General features: G+C 45.5%; 1 protein-coding gene and 1 long non-coding RNA gene across 8 annotated transcripts in view; one reads left to right on the top strand and one right to left on the bottom strand.

Annotated features, from left to right (window-relative positions):
- Positions 1-56: 56 nt before the first annotated feature.
- MPPE1 (metallophosphoesterase 1) overlaps positions 57-14278 on the top strand; it is a 32744-nt gene continuing 18522 nt past the window's right edge. The window contains exons 1-2 of one of the 7 annotated variants that reach the window (XM_041123098.1): positions 9883-10105; positions 10674-10813. The gene's annotated coding sequence lies outside the window, so the exon portion shown is untranslated. Of the gene's footprint in view, positions 143-9739; positions 9854-9882; positions 10311-10367; positions 10506-10673; positions 10814-11392; positions 11474-13376; positions 13468-14278 lie in introns of those variants that run through there. The other 6 variants (XM_030012139.2, XM_041123097.1, XM_030012138.2 and 3 more) reach the window with 6 other exon arrangements.
- LOC115340480 lies at positions 6222-9438 on the bottom strand. Its single transcript, XR_003923067.2, has 2 exons — positions 8214-9438; positions 6222-6749 (listed from the first exon to the last, which is right to left on the bottom strand). It is a non-coding gene; the product is annotated as an uncharacterized LOC115340480 (long non-coding RNA).

The following is a 14278-nucleotide window of genomic DNA, read 5'->3' as shown; positions in this document are numbered from 1 at the left end:
ACCGCCCCGCCGGGGTGTGGGGAGCGGAGCGGGGCGGAGAGAGGGAGGGAAGGAGGGAAAGGGGTGGCCCGGCGGCCGCCGCCGTCAATGGGGAAGGCGGGCTGCAGCGCGGCGCCCGGCTGCTGCTGGGCGCTGACTTTAGGTGAGCCCCGGGGGGCGGAGAAGGGCCGGGAGAGGCGGGGGGTGCCACGGAGAGGAGCGCCGAGGCCGCGCCGCGCCGCGGAGGGCAGGATGTGGCGGGCAGGCCGCCGGCCCGCGCCGCCGCCATCGCCATCGCGGCGGTCATGGCCCGCCTGACATGGCGCCGCGGCCGTTACCGCCGGGGCCGCCCCCCCTCCAGCCTGGGGCCGGGGCCTTATTGCTCCCTCCGAGACCACGAGCCGCCGTGCTCCTCCGGGGTCCCGCCGCCCTCCTCCGCCGAGCGCTGCCCGCGGGAGCGGCCTGCCGGCCGGGGCCGGGAAACCCGGGGCCTGCCTGTGCCTCCCAGGCGGAGGGCGATCCCGGGGGACGGGAGGCCGGCCGTCGGCGTTACCGGGCCTTTGGGGGGAAAAGCTGACGGCTAGCGTCGGCCACCTCGGGAACGAAGGGAAAACGTGTGGGAAAATCGGCGCCGGGAGCGGCAGGTCCGAGGAGAAGGAGGCAGTTGAGCAGATTTTTAATTTCGGCAGCGCACTAGCGCGTGGGAATTCAAGTGTATGGTAACAAATACATTGCCCTTTAGATTTTTCACTTGACTTTGTAAGTCATTTTGGATTTGTCAAGGGTGAGAAGCAGAGAATTAAGAACCTACTGTTCCAGAAACCACGTAAGCCAAATTACCGTGCATTTGAGGCAGCAGAGCAGGACACCGGTGGCAGACAGCCGAGCGATTCTGATTCTAGGTCCACCTTGTAGAATAAGGGTGGTCTACGATGAATACGTACTGACACAGTAGAGCAACCAGTCTGTAGTACTTACAACAGCGAGTGAGTGTTGGGAGCGTACACTTGATCTGCCAAAGGGAGGCTTTTCCAAATAGCCTGTTCTGATGCATGCTTGGCATTGAATGGGACAAAATAGAGCCCGGCATTGAGTCCATCAGCGTAGGTTTTTGAAAAAAGGCATTAAATACATCAGGTCTCTGAAATTTGTTACTGTCTTTCACCACCTGCTTTGTGGTCAAAGGTTTCATTTTCAGTGACCTTTGAGGAACAGAATAGAGATGCTTTAGTGGTGACCATATTTGCATTATGAAAATTTCATAACACCACCACTGACTGTCTCTGATGTGAACACAAAATTAATTGTTGATTTTCTATGGCCTAGGCAAAGTTTAATTGGCTTGGGTATTCTGTCTAAGCTAACAGACCCTAAGTCTAGATCTATCTTCTTTTATTTAGTTGTTTATCTTGTAGGACACAGGTGACTTTGGGATGAAAGGAACATAACACTCCTGCCATAGGTGGTTCACAAAAACGATGGACACTTTTTTAAATAAAAGGCTTGGACCTTTTGCTTCTAAGATAAGTGACAAAACTTCATGGATTGTAGTGCAAGAATTCAACTTCATTCTTTAAATTTCTAAGCTGCACTGTGGCAGTGGATAGCACAAAGGCAGCAGGGCCATCGGTCTACTTAGCAAAACGTTTTCTAGTCCCCATTTTGAGTCAGAAAAAACAGTAACAAACAGTAACAAACAAAAGAGAAGGTGAAACTAATACCAGAAGTTTTAAAATTTGTTTAAAGTATGAAATTATGAAATTTTGGTTGGAAGAAATCCTCACGAAACATTTGTCAATCCTTCTGCTGACTAATTATTCTGCTTCTAAGTCACTCATTTCCTATGACCTCATATCTCACATAAGATTAGTTTCATTAAGTGCAATAATCCTATAAACATGTAGTATAATTTGGAATAGTATGGAACAGAATTGCTCTGGATTTTTCCTTAATCTCAGTTTCCTCCAGGTTTTAGAATTTGTGCTTTTTATTGATGCTATGCTCAGCATGGCTTGAGGTGGCTTCAGGACCTTCCCTTACAGAGTTTCTGTGCTGGGGCAGACGGGTAAACAGATTTATTGGTGAGATGTGTGTACTGGTGAGATGTAGTAAAAACAGCGTTAACTTCAGTAAATAAGGAAATCTACAGCTAACCATGGCTTTGCATTCTAGGAAGCATCTCAGACCACGATAAAAGTGTTTTCTGTGTTTTTCCTCGAAAGAGGAAGTTTTAGTTACTGAATTGGCCAACAGTAAAACAGTCTATACCTTTTGCTGAAACTGGCTAAATATTATTCTGATGTAGAGCAGATGGTTTCCTCCCTTGTGTCTCAGGTCTGCTGCAATGCCTGGAGGTTTGTTGTGATTAGGCAGCCACAGGGGCACTTGAAAGGTCTGTTTAACTCGTGTTTTAAAAACAGGGCAGTGTGAATGGTAGCGTAGGCAGGATGCAGAAATATTCTCACTGAAGGTAACTGTAGAAAATCATCATCACAGAGAAATACTGTTGCAAAGAGGGGGAAGTGCTCTCCTCAATATTTTTCTAAGCAGGAGTATGTCCTCTTTCTAAGTGACGTCTGAGTGGCATTTGGGAAAGAAGCAACTCCATCTGGTGCAGTAAAATTTCCCCAGCCTTCTCTTCGTTCTGGTGGTAGAATATTAGTAAAAGGATTGCCAAAGGCTGAACTTGAGAGGCTAAAATACCAACAGAATGAACCCTCGGTTTTTACAGATTTGTTCCAGCTATGTGGCTCATGCAGGTAGAAGATTTAAAATAGCACTAAAAGGCCAGGAAAGAGTACTTCTTAGAAAATCAGTGGCTGCAGCTAGTATTTTAAGACCCTTCAAAATACTTTGCAAAAAAATACAGCTGCCTGTAAGGTCTATAAGCAGATGGCAATATTTCTCTTCATCATTCTCCTAGTCTGTGACAACTGTTTTCTTATTACTGTTCTGAAGTTTTTTTCAAGCCTTCCTTAACCTAGACCTGCCAGGCAGTGTGAGCTTCCTCCTGTGAGCTGCTGGGTGATTTTGAACATCCGTTCACCACCAAGCAGGTCGAGGCTGCTCTCTGCCTTGCTGGATCAGACTCTCAGCTCATCTTTCATAACTGCCAAGGTCTTTCGTAACCTCTGATCTTTCATAACCCCAAACGCTAGCCAGTTCCTCTCGCATGCCTTTCATAACCTACACACACGCCACGTGTTTAATCTTGTCCACTTGGAATAGGCTCGTCCTGGATGAGCCTGAAATACTGGTGTTTCTCAAGTGCTTCATCTGTCTGAATCCTTCTGAGCCCCGACCAGATTCATGTAGGGGTTGGACTTCCTTCTCTGAGACAACAAACTCTCAGCAGAGGGGAGAACCTGCTCCCTCTGACCTCTGAGCAGAAAACAGATTGTAGTTGTGGATCTCCTTCTCTCCCAGGGTGTGAAGCCCTTATTGACTTAGGTGTGGCTCAACTGGAGGTGGCAGTCCCCTTCCTGTCCTAAACCGCTGCGCAGCGTTCATCAGCGCGGCTGCTCTGCGTGCCACCTGGAGATCCCCAGTCCGCGGTGGAAAAAGCAGGGTCACTCGGAGAGGAAGCTGCTGCATTTGAAATTGGTTTAATTACACCTCAGCCGACAGTTTGCCATTCTCTTCTTTGACAGTAATTACACACTGCAGTGATGCAATAAAATCGGTTGTAGTTTTTGCAGAGGGAGGGTGACCTTTCTGTAGCTAGCTGGCCATCAGCGTGGAATCCGCAGATGTCTTCCAGTGCGGATCCTTGTCACTTCACGGGTTTGATGGATGATCTCTTAATAGGGAATTAAACGGGAGAGCAAGTGGCTAACAGCTTTAATAAAAAGGGTGGGGTGGGGGGGAGAAAAAGGAAGTAATCTTTTGGAATTATTAGCCTGAGTGCAAAAGAGCATTTCCTCAGCACGACAGCCAGAGGCTTGCAGCGCTGTTATTAAAGCACTTTAGAGGGAATCCATGCAGATGGTCTTTTTACCCAGCATAGGATTAGTCATATAAAATTGTTGTTTACTGTCTCTAGCCCTTTTCCCTGGAGCTTTTACCAGTATGTCACGAAGAATGAAGTTTGAGGCTGCCTTTAAGAGGTAACCCAGATGACAAGCTTTTTGTTTGTGCAAACTACTACAACGTTGTAGTAGTTTAGTGCAATTGTAATGTTGCAGTGAGAGATTTTGTAGCTGATAAAAGAGGATGTTTGGCCCAGATTTTTGTTTTGCCTCTCGGGTGTACAAGAAGGGAAGGTCAATCGTGAGGAAGGAGATGCTCTCTCCTCTTGCTGGACTCCCTAGAAGAGCTGTGCTGATCCCACTTCTGCTTCATCAGAGACAAACAGGAATTCCAAACACTGGCACTGCTTTTCATAATGCTCGCTAATGACTCATTAAGGACATAACGCTTGATTAATGCACTGTTCTGAATGGTGTATTGGATGTTTCTTGTGTTCCCTTTCTGTCATGCAGAGTCATATTCTGACCACTTGTCTTCTCTACGTCCGGAAGGCCCAGGGATCGCTGCTTGGACACCCTCCCCATTTTCCCTCCTGCCACAAACTAACCAAAAGATAGTCTCAAACATGTAGTGGCGGAGTCCCCCTTCAGATCCACCCTGGGGGTTGGTTAATGTGGAACTTGAGATTCTTGGCTTCAAGGTCTGACAGACAGCTCTTACTGGTAAAATGGCATCCTTCAGTGTTTTCTGGAGTTTTCAGACTGGCTCTGTCATCCTGGGAAATTTTGCCTTCCAGGAGGTACGGCTGTGAGAGCTTTCCTGGGGTGCAAGTGCCTTTGATTCTCCACTGAGAGATGTTTTTCTTCTCTGGAGGGAGTTCTGTGGACCAGGTAATACAGTCCCAAGCTATTAGTCTTTTTCCTAGACCATGCGTGTGGGTGTAGAATAATGTCTAGTAAAGATCTTTTTCCCTAGCTGTGAAGGGATAAGTGGCAGACTGTTTCTGCCACATGCATGCCAGTATTGTTTTTTGAACATTATCCACTGAAAATGCTAAAAATAATATGCCCACCCCCCAAAACCAAACTAGTAGTATAACCTGATGTTTCTGTCACTGAAGGTGATACAGAACTTCCGTCAGTGTGCTGTGGCAGGAATCCCTGTAGCCTAACTTGGTTTAATAAATATTACCTCTGTTTGGTTTTGTCAGCTTTAAGATTAAATTGATTTCCTCTTATATATTATGAGAAAAGATTTCTTGTTTCTAATTCTGCAAACAGTCATCTTAAATCCAACCAGGTCTTGGTGCTTTCCATCTTGATATGCAGGAAATGTTCATGTTTTGAACTGAATTCTGAACTTCAGCATTTAGCTGTCCTCTGTGGTTGTGCCAAGGCTCAGGAAAGCTGGAGTGCTTCTCCCTGTTTCAGGGAAGGCTCCTGAACACAGATGGGATTATTACTTCCTGACCCAAGCTCAAAACAAGATGGAGAAAGGGCCTTTTTCCCTGTGTTAGCCATTTTGTTCGAGATAGTTTCATGATTTTTGAACTGGCATTTGTCTGTGAGATTGGCAGCACTGATTGTGCCAAAGAACATAACAGGCAGAAAGACTGCATGAGCTTTGCCGTCTTCTGCCCTGAAAGGGACTTGGGAGTCGTTGCTGACAGAGCTGGTGGATGGAATAAAAGAGAGATTAATTTGGGGCAGGTGAGATTTTTACGTGTTTTTACAAAGATATGTAGATTTTCACAGGGGAATTTCAATTCCTGGAAAATCTCCTGAGGATAGTAATTCTCTGAGGGTCGAAAGGACACATACTGCCCTTTAATCTGTGTGGAAAAAAGGCTATGCTTAGAGTTGTTGTAAGGTTGCATCAAATAATCCCCTGCTCATATATTTTCTGACAAATCAATGATTTTGGTGCATATGTAGCTGGAAAAAAGTGCTACGGGTCACATTCCTGCTGTTTGGCAGCAAGTAGCAGGCCCAGCACCGCTGGAATCGATGACATTTTCATTCATGTGTGCCAGCATGAAATGTGTCTCTGTTCATACCAAGCTGAGTTAGAAACAAAAATGCAAGGAAAAAAGAATGCGTTCAACAAACCAGCTGAGTAATAATGTAGGGAAATGTTTCTGCTGTAATTGTTTACAGCGGAAAGTAAGTATCTTAGTGGCATTTCATACATTTACTGCCACAGAGAAGTTTTTTAAAAATCATTTATTGTTAGTATCTCTGGAAGATGAACATGTTTCCTAATCAAGTACACAAAATTCTCTTATTGTTTGTATAAACTGTGGTTTGTGTATACATGCAGGCTAACATAATCTTTTGATTTTTGGATGCTTCAAGATCTGATGTCTGGTGCTACCCAGCCCTGGGCCATTTTTACAGATCTGGAAAAACAGATGCTCATTTTGAAGTGAAGCCATTCAAAAACAATGACCATTTTTGAAAATGTTTGATCGTAATGTGCATGATAAAACCTACAAGAGCTTCAGCTGTAGCTTTTTCCAAGAGTTTGAAGATACAAGCAGGGTTTTTTTTGTGTCATTTGGATCAGCACTTGTGTGATAAAATCTGAATCTTACACAAACTCCTTGCAGGTCTAGTTCCATAGTTGAGAAACCTGGCTGTTGTCTGCTTCCTCCATCTATCTTCAATTCCTGTGCCAGCCATGGAAAAGCAGGACAGAGGGAGGCTGCGTGGCTCAGTTTCTAGGTCAGAAATCGGGAATTCTTGTTTCCCTTTTAGGTCTATTGGCTCATTTCCCAACTTGTCGGTGTGTCGTTTTCCAGCCTGTAGAATAGAGAAGATGTTCTGCTGGTAACAATTTTTGAGTTCTGAAAATATTTGGGTCTTAAATAGTAGCTGCTGCATCGTTGTCAACTCCTGGGCAAGCAGGAGAGTGGCTGTGTGCCCAGAACTAGTTGTGTTTGTGGAAGAGCTAGGGAAACAGGGTCTGCAGATTTCACATCTGAGAATGACCCAAGACATATTATGGGCTTGTTTTCTCTGCTACTTCTGACCTATCTAGGTTGTTCTCTGAGTGCTGCCCAGTGCTGCCCTTTCTGTGCCTGCTCTAGTTTCTGCAGAAGCCCTGAATTAATCCATCTGTGCTTCCTCCTCTTGTTTTCCTGCTCCACCCACAGTATTTTGAAAAAACAAAGCAAAACCAAACATGTGGGTACCACAGGAATGTAAGTCCTAGCGAGCCTTGCACATTCTTTACAAAATACTATCCTTGATATTCAAGTGGCCTTGCCTTGTATGGTATTAAGCAACTATGACTACTCCTGACGTTCCCAATACGGAGGAAAAAATTGTTACCCTACTCGTACTGTCTCCAGTGAGATACTGGTATACAGGGTATGGCTGGATTCCACGGTGCTGATCTTTCTCCACCACAGTGTCTTACACTACAGCTTCCCTTTGTCACTTGAAAAATTATTTTTGAAGTAGTCGTCGTACAAAGTTTTGCAAAATATCAGAATTACTATTATATCAGAGCATGTTCTCTTCTAAATTAATAACACAGAATCATTGAAATGTTGGCCTAAAAGGGGCTTTAAAGTGATCTTTTTGTCCACTTGCTGTATGCCATTATGGTGTGCATATTAGATATACCTGTATCCAAAGTCATGCCTGATCATTCTCTGATCCGTTTGTTAAAACATCTAGTGAGGGAGAAGTATGTGTATTTTTCTTCTTGATATTAAGAAAATTTTCCCTGTCATCCAACTGAAATACTTATTTCTGCTCATCCTCTAGAGGACACTGGAAACAATTATTACCATCCTTTACAATAACCAAAGATAAAGACAGTTAAAATGATTCTTGGCAGTCTCGGTTTTCTGGACTAAACAAACACAGTTATTTCAACCCTTCCTGATATGGTGTATTTTCTTCCTCATCCAATTTTTATTTCTGTTTTCTAGACTCCTCAGGACCTCACCTGAGATCTTGTTTGTGCTGGATAAAACAGAATAGAACTGAGTAATTACATCTCAGGATACTGCTACTCCATCTTAAAACAGGATTTCCCTTTTTCTGCAGCACCATTGCGTTGCTGGCTGGTATTACACCTCCTAATTTTATTTTTTTTACTGGTATAGAACCAATACAGAAATCTTCCCAGACAGAGAGGATTTCTGGCAGCAGTTAAGAGCATGGGCACGTCGTTCCCTCCCATGCACTCTTGGGCTGTTAACAGCCTCACAGCTTGTATCTCGCATATATTCAGTTAAGCACAGTGGCTTTTACCTTGCACTGTGACCTCTGTGTGAAGTGCAAGGAGTTGGGCAGACGGGCGACTGGTTGATCCGGGTTGATGGCGGAGGAGGAGAGATGCTGGGGTTGTGCCCTGGAGTTAGAGGTGTGCCCCACCTCCGTCAATCTGATTACATTTACAGTTCCCGCTTGCAGCCTGATGGGACCCGAGTGTCTTGTACCATGTAGGTACAACTTGTCTAAGTTGTAGACCCACAGTAGGTCTGCTGACAGTAGTGAGCTGCTGTCATCTGCCTCCTCTGTTCCCAGGCATGAATGGTTCCTTGCAAAAATTGCCAGGCTCTGCAATCAGGTGGGCTACACAGTCAAAATGTAGGGGCAGGTGGCATCTGGCAACATTTTACACCAAAAATAAGACCGCAAAGCGCGATGGGTTGTAAGTAACAGGAGCAGCCGTATTTTATACAAAGACAGGAGATGCAGGGAACAAAAGACGACTTAGATTTGAGACTTAGAGAATGAGAACCAGGAAAGCTTTTGAACTGCCAATAACAAAGGCTATTGAGACCAGCAGGCAATAATCGCCCCTTTGGGTCAGTCTTGCTGCGATGGGTGGTCTTCTCGGGGCTGGCGAGTGCCTTCCGTTGGTATGTTGTCTGCAGTCCCTCACGAGGGTGGAACGCTTTTGTTCTGCCCGTACGCCCTCCAGCCTGGCCTGACAAAAATACGTGCGAAATAACAGAAAACAAAGACAAAGCCCAGCAAATAGCAGTAAAACCCAGTGCCACAAGCACTGAGGATGCAGAGAACCCCGCGGGGGGGAGCAGCAACGCCAGGCGTGCCGTCGTCTCCTGCCTCGGTGGGTATTACTTGCAGAGCCGGTACCGTGGCCTCTGTCGCGATGGGAGTCGGAGACGCAGAGCATGCCTCCGCAGGGGTACGGAACTTGGCGGGTGTTGACGCTCGGCGGAGCCCGTGCGGATCGGTCACTGGCAGTATGCTCGATCCCACGCGCTCGATCTCCGTGAGTCGCGGAAAAGGCGAATAAAACCAGTGGCGGTTTAAAAGAGACGAGCTGAGACTGGGTGTGCTTATGCAGGCTCCGGAGGCCGAGGTTCACGCCCACGGTCGAGGGGATCCCGGAGCACCCACAGCTGCACCCGGGGTCCGGCACTCGCCGGCCGGTGCGGGGAGATCTCCCCCTCGAGGCCGGTACGAGGCGCCGGGCGAGCCCGGCGGCGCTCGCTGCTCAGGGCGGCCGCCGCGCCGGGCCCCTCCCGAGCGGCGGGAGCAGACCTGGGCGGCGCGGGGGCCGCCTCCCCGCTCCCGCGGAGCCCCGGCGGCGGTCGGAGGGGGCGGCCGGCGCTCCGCTCCCGGCCCTCCCCCGGCAACCGGCGCGGGGGGGGAGCGCGGGGAGCCCGGGCCCTTGGCCGGGCGCGGTCGCTCGCCTATGACGCCCGCTGCTCGGGCCTATCCGGATGGGCTTTGGCGGCCGTGGCGCCCGCCTGAGAGCCGTGAGGCGCGCGGCGGTGGCAGGCAGCGATGAGGGCAGCCGGGCGGGGGCCTTCCACGGCGCGGTCCCCCCGTGGCGGCGGGCGCCTCTGAAAGAGGCCTAGGCCGAGGCGGGGCTCCCGGGCGCCATGGCCCTGCCCTCCCTCCACAAGTGCCTCCAAGTGAGTAGGGCCCTCGGCGGTGCCGGCCCGCGGGGCGGCCTCCCGTCCCTCCGGGGCGCGCCCCGGCTCTCGGGCGCCCCGCGGAAGGCCCTTCCGCCCCGGCCCGGGGAGAGCGCCCGGCATCGGTCGGGTACGGCGCCTCTCGGCCTGGCCGGGTTTGCCTTCGCCTTCCGGGGCAGAGCTCACCCGTACCGCAGCTTGCGGTTTCGCGTCGCTACTCTTCCTTCTGTTGACCGCGGATCGGTCGATGGCGTCGGTTTTACTTAATAGCCTGTAGGTTAGGGCACCGTGGTTAGCGGCGTTCGGGCCGGAGAGGAGTGACTGCGTGCTGCTGGGCGAGGGTCAGCCAATGTGCTGGCAAGAAATCCCGCTAATGCGGCTGTAGTTTAGTCTTTCAGCTTCGGTGGGGTTAAAACAAAAATAAATACGACCTGAGTTGCAGAGCTGGTGTTTAGAAGTAAAAACTTGCATCTTTTGTCCCTTTGGTTTTTTTTTTTTTGTGGGGGGGGGGGGGGGGGTTGGTTGGTTGGTTGGTTTTTGTTTTTAATACAAAACCGGTTTGCCGTATCATTCACTAGCGGATTATGAAGTTACGTTAGAAGCCTTTAATAGATATGTTAAAGAAGCTGTGTTTTAGTAAATTCTTCATAAAGTTTGAAGCCAATTATTTTTCCTGCCATTTTCCTTTATATGTTTATATAGTTCAACATAAATGTAGTAAAACATTTGGGAGAGAATTTTAATCTGAAATGTTATCAGCTTAATGAATACTTGATCTGAAAATGTTGCTTGACTTTTTAAAAATTCTCTTCCTTTTCAGCTCAGTGATGAAAATGAACAGTTAGTGAAGAAGTTGAAAAAGCTACACATAAAAAATAAGGAGCTAGAAAAGCAGCTGGGTCAGATCCAAGACAAGCTGCATCTGCAGCAGTTAATGCATGATCATGTCACAAGCAGAGAGTAAGAATTGTCAAACGTTTGTTTTTGCATCCAAGGTAGTGCAAAATTTCAGGACTTACCTTGGTATTCTTCAGATGAACTAGGCCTTATCTGTTCCGCGTATTTTGAGGGGGGGTGTCTGTGAATAGGATGGTGGGGATGGAGAATGCTGGAGGCAAGTAAAGGAACAAAAAGTGGCTGGAGCATGTTGTACAACATTCATTGTTGTAGTGAAGGAAAGAGTTTTAATATCAGTAAGTGATACCTCTGCTTATCTCGGTCTAACTGCAAAGAGTTTTAGACTGTTTTTCCACCAAACAGTAGTAAGGTAGTTAAATTGCATCAATGCTGTTTAAAAGATCCAGAAACTGGGATACTGATAAACTATAGTGTTAGTGTTTTGGAGAGTGTCCTGCCAGGATTTAAGTACCTGTTTGCAAAAATTTTCAAGTTTAAATTTTGGTGTGTTTATGATCCTGCATGGAAACTTACTGTAAAATCAAACTGAAAAGTAACTTAGCCTTTTTCAGTTGCTTTGTTTGATCCAATTAAAATTGTAAAATGTAATTTTATTAAGCTGTTGTGTTTGTTTCACTTAAGTGTTCAAGTTCAAACAGAAACCCATTTATGGCATAAGGGTGGATACAGCAAGGATCTTATTCTAGAGGGTGACAGTGTCAGGTGAGTTCTTGGAAATTGCTTTTCCACAGAATTAAATATTCTTCTCTGTAGGGTATAATATGTTGTTCATGGTTAATTTTTGTTAACTGTTATGGAAGCGGATTTCAGCCTTTGAAACAATGGAAAATCCCTTTATTTACATTTTTAAAGGAAATACTTGATCTTAGATTAAACTTGAAAATAGCACTAAACAAAGAACAACATGGATTTCTTTTTCAAATCTTTCATTGAGAAAAATTGAGTGAGCCAGGGAAGGTCCTTCATGCGTGTCTGTGCACATGTGATCTTTTTCTATAGACTTTTAACCTAGAATTATGTAATTTCATTTTCTATTTTGTGGGAGCCTTCTTAGCACATTTTTTTTATAGCTCAGTTTTACGTGTATATAAAATCTGTAGGCTGGTACTGTTTTTTGAAATAAGCCAGACAAGCGATTCTACTTTTCAGTCTAATTGGTTTTAGAAGTCAGCCACTACTTCCCGTAGTTTGCCAATTAATGCTAGAAATAAACTCTTGTAACTGCTTTTTTGATGCAGAAGATACATGATATCTTTTGAAACAAAATATATATTGAAACATTTAAAGACTAGGCGTGCTACATAAAATGTTGGTCCATCCCTCTATGACTATTTTAAAATAAATAGGCTGCTCCATTCTTTCAAAGGCTACTTTTTGTCCACTTACAGAAATGGGCTGTGGATCTCATGAAGGTGGAGGCAGTCCCTACTGCTTTTGAGTCAAGCACCCTGTTTTTAGTGTTTCCTTTAGGTGGCTGTAGAAGGCCCGTTTTTCCTTTTTCTTCCTTTTTTAAAAAATACCTTTGCAGTGTACCGGACTCTCTTTGCAAACTACATAGGAAGGCTGGGTGTCTAGCTCCGGGCTTGAATTGAGTACCTAATTAGATGCTTACGTGGAAGAAGTCTGAGTTACCCTCTGAATCTAGTGCTGGACCTGCTTTGTATTAGGTTGCACATAGATAACCTGATTTAGCTTTTTTCCTAGCATCTATTTGTATGTTATTTTACAAAGCTGTTCTGTACTATAGTATCGCTCACCCTGCTTGTGGTGCGCAGTTGTGACTTATGCCAGGTCTTATTCAAATTCCTAATAAGATAGGAAAAATGTCTGTTCATGTTCATCAGTTACATTATGGGCCTGATATATGTAGACTGAATGCTATGAAATATGGTAGGAAACTAGTGTAGCACAACTTGATGCAAGATAATATCAAAGGGAAAGATAATATCCCAAATCTGTTTATTTTACATGGATTTTACCCACCCACACTAATTTTCTCATAGGTTTCATTCACTCATATCCTCACACCCACATATGCAGGAGCAATGAGATGTTTTGTGCAACACAGAGAGCTGGGGACGCTGCCTCGTGAGTCCTCATCATGGGTTCTTGGTTGGTGGCAAGAAACTAGTTTCTGGACAAACTTTTTTTATCTCCTTTAGGAGTGGTCTTTTGCTATTCCTGTTGTGCTAGCGGGGAGAGGAATGATATACGTGACATGCTGCAAAGTCATTGCCACTCTCCTGTTGCTAGTGTATAGGTCTTCCATCATCAAGCTATTTGTACTGAGGTTTAATCAGAGTGCGGCCATGTGGGCTAGACAAAAACAACAGGGTCCTCGGTCTGGCTGAGTGAAAGGGGTTCTTTGCCATCGATACTGACCATTCTTCTAACTCACTTTGCTGTTTTTTCCAGTGCTTTCTCTTTCTGTGTTGCCAGTCATACTTCATTCACACCCATCTTAAATATTTCTGTTACAAGTCTCTACAGTACAGCTGCAGCCCAACTGATCTCTGTGGGGCGTCTGTAATACTTTTATCATAAAGGATGCACATTTTGTTGGCGTTCATATTTTATTGCAACGTGTGCATTTCTTCTGTTTTAGACTACTTCAGATGTATAGTGAGCTACAGAAATGTTACCTTAAAGAAATCAAAACAAACCAGGAGCAAAGCGAAGCAATTAAAAATCTCACTGTAAGTAGAATTTGTAGGAGAAGGTATCAAATAGCCAAATGTAAGCTCTTAGGGAGACTGAAAAGTAATTCTTAGGTTTGTAAAATGAGACCATGTTTTTCTTTTTGTACTCATTTTTGTTTCCCATGCCTTTGAGATAATGGAAGGTAGTCTGTAGTTCCCTTTGAAAGTGAACTCTGTCACTGGTATGTCTGCAGCTGAAAGCTGTCTCCTCTTCCCTTACTTTTTCCTTTACTCACCTGCTTACCCCTCCTTCCAGCTGTACATGCATCTTCCGACCTCTCTTGCACCAGCCCTGGTATTTTTCTGTATGTGTCATGAGCTGATTTATTTCAGAAATCCAGCAGTAAGCTAATCAAACAAAGGCAAATAGTCTTCTGTTGGCTTGCTGTGCAAAGAGACTGGCATCATAACTGGAGCAAAGGTAGGGTTGTGTGGCCAGGAGTCTTTCAAGAAGCTTCAAGTGGGTATTGCCTCTTTAGGCATTGATCAAGCACTACAGCTGACCAGTCTAATTAATTTCCTCCAGGGAGCCCGAACATGTGCTTTATTTGTTTGTAAACTAATATTCATTATGATTTGAATTATATGTACTTTTTCTTAAAAGTTGGCAATTGCTGCCATAAAAGTATGCTTTATTGTGCAGAAAGGTTTAGTATCTTTGTGCATGTACATCTGTACTGTCCCATGAGCATGTGCTCAGTAGCAGATTTTTTTAAAAACGCTTTTGATGTATGCAAAACTTCACTTGCTATATTTTTTCTCCTTTCAGACCCTTTGGGTGAATGTAGTTTTAAGTCAGCAATTAAAA

The sequence above is a fragment of the Aquila chrysaetos genome, chromosome 4, assembly GCF_900496995.4.
Source record: "Aquila chrysaetos chrysaetos chromosome 4, bAquChr1.4, whole genome shotgun sequence".
Taxonomy (NCBI): domain Eukaryota; kingdom Metazoa; phylum Chordata; class Aves; order Accipitriformes; family Accipitridae; genus Aquila; species Aquila chrysaetos.
This window is presented reverse-complemented; position numbering and strand designations above follow the sequence as displayed.